The sequence below is a fragment of the Urocitellus parryii genome, chromosome 8, assembly GCF_045843805.1.
Source record: "Urocitellus parryii isolate mUroPar1 chromosome 8, mUroPar1.hap1, whole genome shotgun sequence".
Taxonomy (NCBI): domain Eukaryota; kingdom Metazoa; phylum Chordata; class Mammalia; order Rodentia; family Sciuridae; genus Urocitellus; species Urocitellus parryii.
Window position 1 is genome coordinate 24,218,983 of NC_135538.1, and position 8,464 is coordinate 24,227,446.

The following is an 8,464-nucleotide window of genomic DNA, read 5'->3' on the forward strand; positions in this document are numbered from 1 at the left end:
TTTCCTTACTATTTTGTTATTTTCCTTTATCTTGATTAAATCAGCAAAAAAGCATTAAAGTGAAAATTTAGAAAAAGTATGAATAAAAGGTATAAGACCTAGAAAGCTTTGGCATTGGAGAGTTAAAAAAAAGGAATAAAATTCTCCTGATATTTTGTAATGGACTTTACTCTTGTACAAAGGGAGACAAGTGAATCTCTCAGCAGAATCTCTTTTTCTTTCTGATTCTATCAGGAACTTACATTGTTTCATACCAGGTAAGAAAATTCTACCTGTCTCCCTGGTCAATTCTCTGTCTTCATTGCTAAACCTTTGTTTGGAATGCTAAGGTTGCTAAAGATGTGTAGTTTTAAGGCTTTGACTATTGCACGGATTATTTCATATTGCAGCAATGGGGGAGAACTACTTTAGTGCACTATACTAATGTCAGTTACTATGGTATGAAGAAAATGAATGTATAAATAAAATGTCCAGAATATGAATGAAACAACTTGTGGAATTGGACAGAATATATTTTCATAGAGGGAGTGTTTCATTTTATATTAACAAATCAAATCCAGAAACAACAACAACAACATCAGAAAATGAATGGTTCCACATACTCAGAGAAATAAGAAGAAAATCAATCAGTGTTGGAATTGAAGCACTTTAGTTTCTAATTATTAGATATCACTGATTCCTATTTAGCTAAAGGTTTGTAGTTTTGAATGTGTGGCTTAACTATCTGTGAAATTAGACAGTAATCTATGGGGAGCTGTAATGCTGAAGGCAAAAGGTCTACATTAGCTGAAAAATTATTTAGGTGTATATATGAGTATTGATCGTGATACAGTACAGATAAGTGATTTGAAGGAGAAAATCTGGTTGGATTATATTTTGATTTTCTAAAATATCTTGGATGCCTGAATTATCTAGATCCAGCCATAAAAGTAACTACTGGAAAGTATTCATAGACATAGGTAAGACAATCTAAGGCAAAACAGAAGACCTGAGTAGTTAGGTAGAGAAGTTGTCTGATGCAGTTCCAAGACAGGATTCACCACCCTACTTCTTGAGAAAAAGGTAGGGCAGGGGAAGCAAGAAATGGAGGGGATTGAGAAAGAGTTTAGAAAATTGGCATCCCTATTGTCTTTAATGAAAATAAATATTTAAACGAAGAGGGACTTTTTCTGTATTTGTAATAAAAGAAGAAAATTGGCAGACATTATGAGTTTAAAGGCCTTGTTAGAATTGTATTTAAAAGAATGAGCTTTAAAGAGTTTATAAGGATGATTTAAAACAAATGTTTGCAGTGAAACCTCTTACAGTATATTTCCAAGACAAGTGAAGGATAGGAAAACTCTTCTAGTTTTCCTAGGCACCATGTACTAGAGGCAAGAAGCTGGTCTGCTGACAGAGAAGTCACCCATGCATTCTTGAGATCCCACATTTCATACTTATCTCCTTTTGTAGAGAAAAATTTACTTCATAATTGAAAACCAATATGAATAATTTTAAAAATGTGTAACAAGGCAATTTATAGATTTAAGCAGCAGTTTATAATACAACAAACTGCAGGGATATTTATTGATTTAGGAAACAGCTTATAATAGAAACATGATTGGTCCTAGTCAGGAAACTCAACATTCCATTAACTCCAGGCTGAGCCCTGAAATTTAGTTTGAAAAGTTCTTTTTAGTTTTGAGGTTTTCTTCATGAACCCAGGATACCAATGCATGTTGTTAAAGAAAATTATAGGAACCATTTGTTTGGGGCTGACCTCTTGCCCTTAGCCCCCCAAAAGTTAATCAACATAAAATCACTCATGCTACATGCCATATAATCAAGCTAAAGCTTTAAGGAAGGAATGAAATCCTCAGATGGAAAAGTTTTTCCTAAAAATAGGGGACTGACTACAAAAGGCCAGTCAAGTAGACCCTGCACAAGAGTATTTCTTCCACTAAAGTCTTTACAGGGAAGATAGGCTGATGTACACTGATCTGCTTTGTTTTTTTTTTTTTTAAATATTATTCTATTTTATTTTTCCTGCTCAATCTATTTTATGAAAACAAACTGTTCTTCCATACCTATGGTATTTCTCTATTCAAATGTGATACATCCTAATTCACAAATCATTAACAAAAGCTCATAGTACTTTAAACTAAACTTGTAGAAATTGTGTGTGTGTTTGTGTATATGTGGGTGCATGCTTTAGTAGTGTGGTTAAGATAAACATAATTTGGGGTTTATTTTGACACAATTATACAAGTTTGCAAGTTTCCAATCTTCACTCCAAATGTAGTTGTAAGAATTATATAAAAGTGTTAGGCACAATTAGTTGGTATATTAAGTTATCTATTTATTCTTAGAACAAACATTTAATGACTGTCTACTCTAAGAAAGAAATTAGAACAAGTCCTGGAAAAACAAAGACCAATTAAAAATAGGACTTTTCTGCAAAAGAGCTTATAGAAAAGGAGAGGCATGTGGGAAAATGAGCTTACTGAATGTTCACAGAGATTGTGAGAGTACAAGGCATCCCTAAGGACAAATGAATTTTTCCAGGTAGGAATGAGGTCAAGAGTCATTGCATAGAAGAGTCGCATATGCTTGTTGAGGTAATACATGGAACATGTGTTGCTTGGTCAAATGCAGGTTGGCTTAGAATGCATCCTGGGGGAGTGAGACACACTAGCAAAGTACAAAAATTTAACGATACAATTATCTTAGAAAATTAAAATCAGAGTAAGAAATATATATTGAGAAGTGAGATGTTAAAGTTATTGTTACCCTAGAGATTAAGAGGAAGCAAAAAAAGAAAAAAGGAAAAAGAAAAGAAAAAGAAAAGGCTACTGGCTACTATGTAGGTAGTTGTGCAAAAATAGGTTTTAATTTCTATGAGATAAATGTTCATAGATTTAATTACTATTTCAGATAGCAAATGCATTTTTCATATTTTAGGGAATGGGGAAACTGCTATCAGAGTGGCTGTTCCACTTTACATTCCCATCAGCAATACATGAGGTCTCTAGTTTCTTTGAAATCCAACATCCTGGAAATTACAGAAATGTCCCTCCATTACTGAATGATTCAGCAAGCTATATACATCCATGGAATAGGAATCAACAATTAAAATACTTGCAATAATTTGGATGGATCACAAGTATATTATGCCAAATGAAAAAAAAAAGAGCCAACCTTAGAAAGTTAAAAACTGTATAATTCTGCTTATATATCATTCTAAGAATAATCACATTATAATGATAGGACATAGATTAATAATTGTCAAGGGTTAGAGTTAGTGGTGAGGGAGAAGGATTTGAGTGCAACTGTCAGGAGTGGAATAAGAGAGATCTGGGTGGTAATGGTGTAGTTCTCTGTCTGAAATTTAGTGTAGGTCACACAAGTCAACACATGTAGTAAAGGACAGAATTATATAAACTAACTGTAATGTCAAAAGTCTAGTTTCAATATAGTACTATAAGTACACAAATTTAGTTAAAGGAAAAAGTTAGGAGAAACTTGGTGAAGTGCATATAAACCTCTTTGCATTATATTTGGAATTCTAGTGCATCTATAATTATAAATAATTGTGATCTTTCATTATATCTATTGATATGAAATGTTGTATAAATGGATTTCACAATATTGAACCAAATTTATCTCTCAAGTGGTCTCAGATTATTTATTTTAATGTATTATCAACTTATGTTTATTAATATTTAAATTATTTTAAAATAAAATTTTAAAAATAATATTGTTTCCTAGAAATAATAAGTAAAAAATTTACTGGAGATAAAAGAAAGTATGCCTTTCTACATGGTGAAGAAGAGGAGAAAATCTTAAAATAGCCTAGATATAATTGGTAAAGAAAATAAGAAAACAATTAGTCATAATATTTCAAGTGAAACATAAAAAACTAATAACCCAAATAATAAATGGGAAATGAACTCTACAGAAATTTCTCAAAAGGAGAAATGCAAATGGCCAACAAGGATATGAATATGTGTTCACAACTTGGCAATCTTGGAAATAAAATTCATAACTACTCTGAGTTTTCATTTTACTCCAGTAAGAAGGTTAGTCATCAATAATACAATTAACATTAAATTCTGGTGAAGATCTGGGGGGAAAAGGTACAGTCAGGTGTTTTGGTTGTAGCCACAAATCAGTATAAGCACTTTGAAAAGCAGCATAAAGATTCCTTAAGAGAATAATCATTGGCACACCATATGAACCAGCTATCTCTGTTCTTGGTAGTCATTCAGAAAAATTATAATCAGCAAAATATTTATTAAACATGCATTCCAATGTTTATAGCAGTGCAATTGAAAATGACCAAGTTATGGATCCCAGGTCCTCATCAACAGATAAATGGATGAAGAAATGTAGGTTATATATACACAATGGAGTTTTACTCAGCCATAAAGAAGAATGAAATATGGGATTTGCTGGTAAAGGGATAGAGCTACGGGACATCATGCTAAGTGAAATAATCCAAATGCAGGAAGTCGAGCATTGCATGTTTTCTCTCATATGTGAAAGCTAGAGAGAAATTTGAAAAAGAGGGGGGGTGTCTCATGAAAATAGATGAAAGGATAGTGGAATAAAGGAAGGGGCTTGAGACCAAAAAAGGAGGAGTGTGAAGGGAGGGACTGCAGAATGAAATTGACTAAATCATGCTGAGTGCATGTCTGAATGTATCACAATGAATTCTATTCTATGTGTCACTATAATATACAAATTAAAAACAATAACTAGATAGAAGAAAGACCAATAGAGTAGTGGAGTGGCATCAAGGGGCTAGGGGAGAGGAGGAGAGAAAGGGAATAATACTTGGGATTGAAATGGAGCAAGTAATATTATGTGCACTTATGAATAAGTCAAACCCCCATATTATGTGAACATTGCACTAATAAAAATATAAATAAAATGGTAATATTAACAAACTACATTAGGTCTTAAGAGAGAAAATATAAGACGTTCAGTAAATATTGTATAATATTTTCTCAGTACTTAAACTGTGTTTAGTATAGGCTTTCCAGCTGTCCTCAGCAACTGAAAAAAAAAAGAAGTTAAATATATATGATTAATATTTTTAGATCAAACTTGCACATATTAATGCAATTAAAATTACTGTTTTGATATTGTCTATAAATTCTATATAGAAATAGTTTCAGAAAAACTCTACAGAGTGTAGAGAGAATGCTCAGATTAATTTGCATTGATTTCATGGGTCTATTATTCATGTATGTATCTCTGTATATTTATACATACTCTTTCCTTTCCATTACCTGCTCTCCAGTCAGTGTTTTCTGGTACAAGAACACTTCAAGACTGTTATCTCGATTTCCTAAAGAAACCACCTTTCTCTATGTGAGAAATAAGAGTAATAACTCGCACAAAAAGCATTCTTGCTGACATTGTCATTTATACTACCAATAGAAAACACACTCTTAGATCTGAGATATTTCCTTTTGAATGAGTTCATCAGTCATTTTATAAACTGGGCTCCTCACAGGAAATATCAAAATAGCTCCCCATACAATACCAAAATATGCATTTAGAACTGTAGAAAAATATTTCTAGAAATTTCAGAAGAGTATTTTTTGGTTGTTGTTTTACTTTTTCCAACTACCTTAATTTCAAAAATAAAAAATTTGGAATTATGCTATTTGGGAATTTAAGGAATGCAATGGGTTTCATATAGTCATAGCTGAATCAAGAATTCAAATAATGTCATCGGGTAAGGGACTCTTCTCCATTTCTGTTGGCCCATATGCTCTTTTGGGTTAATTCTCAGAAACTTTGTTCTCATATGTTGGCAAAATAACCCCCAACTACAATGATAGTTAATATTTTCCATCAATAGTAATTCACCTAGTGAGTGTTGATACTTTGAATCTGAGTGAAAAAAAAAAAAACCGAAGAGTTACAGAATTACAACACCTTTATAGCTAGTAATCCTGGTAAAAATAATACCTTCCTTGTTCTTAATATTCCCAGAAATAACATTCATTGATTTAACATCAGTGCTATATATCAATTACTGAATGCAAGAAGTAGAATACACTGACTGTCCAAAATTAGGTCATGTGTCCATTATTTTCAGTCTACTGTGGAGGTAAATGGACTGAGTCCAACTTGAAATGAAAAGGTTGAGGCTCCAGAAAAGGTAGTAACACAGAAAAGTAATACATAGAAAATAGAAAAATGAGTGAATGTTTCTAAGAAGGTTAAAAAATTAGCATTTTCTGACTGAAATATCAAAAATTATATAATATAATATGCATCATATATTTTCTTATTCCACCAGGTGGAAAATTATTTAATAAATTATGCAAAACTTAGCCTCATTATCACTGATGTTTGAGTAAAACACAATATGCTGTATTAAAATTTAATATTACACACTAATCATAATTCACACATTTTACTAATTTAATTCCCTACTTTACTTTGTATCAAATCTCCGTCCCAACATGGTTTATATCTTGTTCAACTTTGCATTATCAATATTTTGTGCAGATACTATTATAAATGATTTGCCTTCACTGATTCTTTTGGTCATGCAAAGGATGCTTATTGAATAATTGCTATAGTTCAAAGATAATACTTACCTAAAAATATACCAAAAACAAATTCCCTGTGCTCTTGGAGAAACAGCAGGGTACTCCAAAATCATCAATCATATGTCTCAAAAAAAACCTTACAAAATAATGCTCATAGACACTTTATATAAAATAATTCAAACCTGGCAACAAACCAATGGCTCATCAACAGAAGAGACAGAAGAGACAGCAGAAAATATCTCAATAAACAAAGATGTGTGTACTCTAATACTAGGTGAAGTTATAACTTAAAAGGAAACTAAAACAGAATGCAAAAATAGAATGTGCTTCACTGAGAATTTTCTATGAGGAGTGAAATTTGAATTTACAATTGTTTGAGTTAACATCATACCATATGCAGGGAACATCCTGGACAAGATCCTACCCAAGTATAGGACTTCATTGTGAGTGGTATGTACCCAGAACCACAGACCAAAATGAAAGCATCAGGCTAGAGCCAAGAGCATTAGTAGGGCATTTATAAGTCTTGGTAAGGAATTTGTATGAAATATTGAGACACTTCATAGTATACATATTATATATTTTAATATTCTTCTTATTTCTTATTCAGTGAATTTTGACATATGTATACAAATGGGAAAACTAGATCCCAACCAACATTCCTGTATTCCCAATAGTTCTTTTTTGACTTTTCCAGGTAGTCTCTTCCCATCTACAGAAAACCACTATACAAATATCCATGATCACAAATTTGTCTTGCCTGTTTTATTTTTTATATTTTGGGAGTTGTAAATGAATAGAAGGCTTTTATTTGTTTATTTTAATGTGGTGCTGAGAATCAAACCCAATGCCTCACACATGCTAGGCAACCACTCTCACACTGAGCTACAGCCCCAACCCCTCCTGTTCTTTAATTATCACACTATTGGAAACTGTAGGTCATACTCTTTAGTATCTGGTATCCCTGTTCTCAACATAATGTTTTTCAGATTTGTTTATGTTATCATATGAATCAGTAGCTCATATATATTTCTGGGTAGTATAGTTTCTTAAACTCTAAGCATAACATAAATTAAAAACACAAAATCTCTTTTGTTGATAAGCCATTGGTTTCTTGCCAGGTTTGAATTATTTTATATAAAGCGTCCATGAGCATTATCTTGTAAGGGTGTTTTTTGTTGTTGTTGTTGTTTTCTTTTTTTTTTTTTTTTGGAGACATATGATTGATGATTTTGAAGTACTAAGAATAAAGTTGCTAGAACACATAGCAAGTAAATGCTTAATTCCAAAATATCTGCCAAACTGCTTTCCCAAGTCATTGTGAAATTTTACTTTCCCATATTAATGAATTTGAGTTCCGATTACATTATAATGTAGCCAAAATATAGTGCTGTAATTAAAAAAATAGCTTTCTACTAAACGTGAGAAGATAATTTTCAAAGTATCTTTACCTATGATGATGTTGAGAATCTTGTGGTGTGCATAAGGATACATACACATACACCAATATTCTTTTGTAAAGTAATTAACTATTTTAGACTGCTACTGTTCACTATTATTTAATTGTTTAGTTGTGGAAATTTACATATTGGAGAGCAGTCTTTGAATTATAAATAGGGTATGAAACGCTTTTCTAATATACTCCCCACTTCATTTTCTTAATGATAAATTTTGGTTAATACAAGTCATTAATTTAAAAGTAACTTAACAATATTTTTACAGGTACACAACCAAAAGTCACAAAAGTATTCTGTATTCTTAGAACACTTAGAATTTTAGCTTAAGTTTTCAAATCTATTATTTGTCTCAAACTCAACGTATTTTCCTGATGTAAAGTACCAGGCTAAAGTCTGCCAGTACTCATTCTATATACTTACACTGTTTACCCCACTTAAAAAAAAAAATCTTCTTTC

At 31.8% G+C, this 8,464-nt stretch overlaps 1 non-coding gene across 1 annotated transcript; it reads left to right on the forward strand.

The window, feature by feature from the left end:
- Positions 1–5,819: 5,819 nt before the first annotated feature.
- LOC113198907 (small nucleolar RNA SNORD56) lies at positions 5,820–5,891 on the forward strand. Its single transcript, XR_003302905.1, has one exon. It is a non-coding gene; the product is annotated as a small nucleolar RNA SNORD56 (small nucleolar RNA).
- The last annotated feature ends 2,573 nt before the right edge of the window (positions 5,892–8,464 follow it).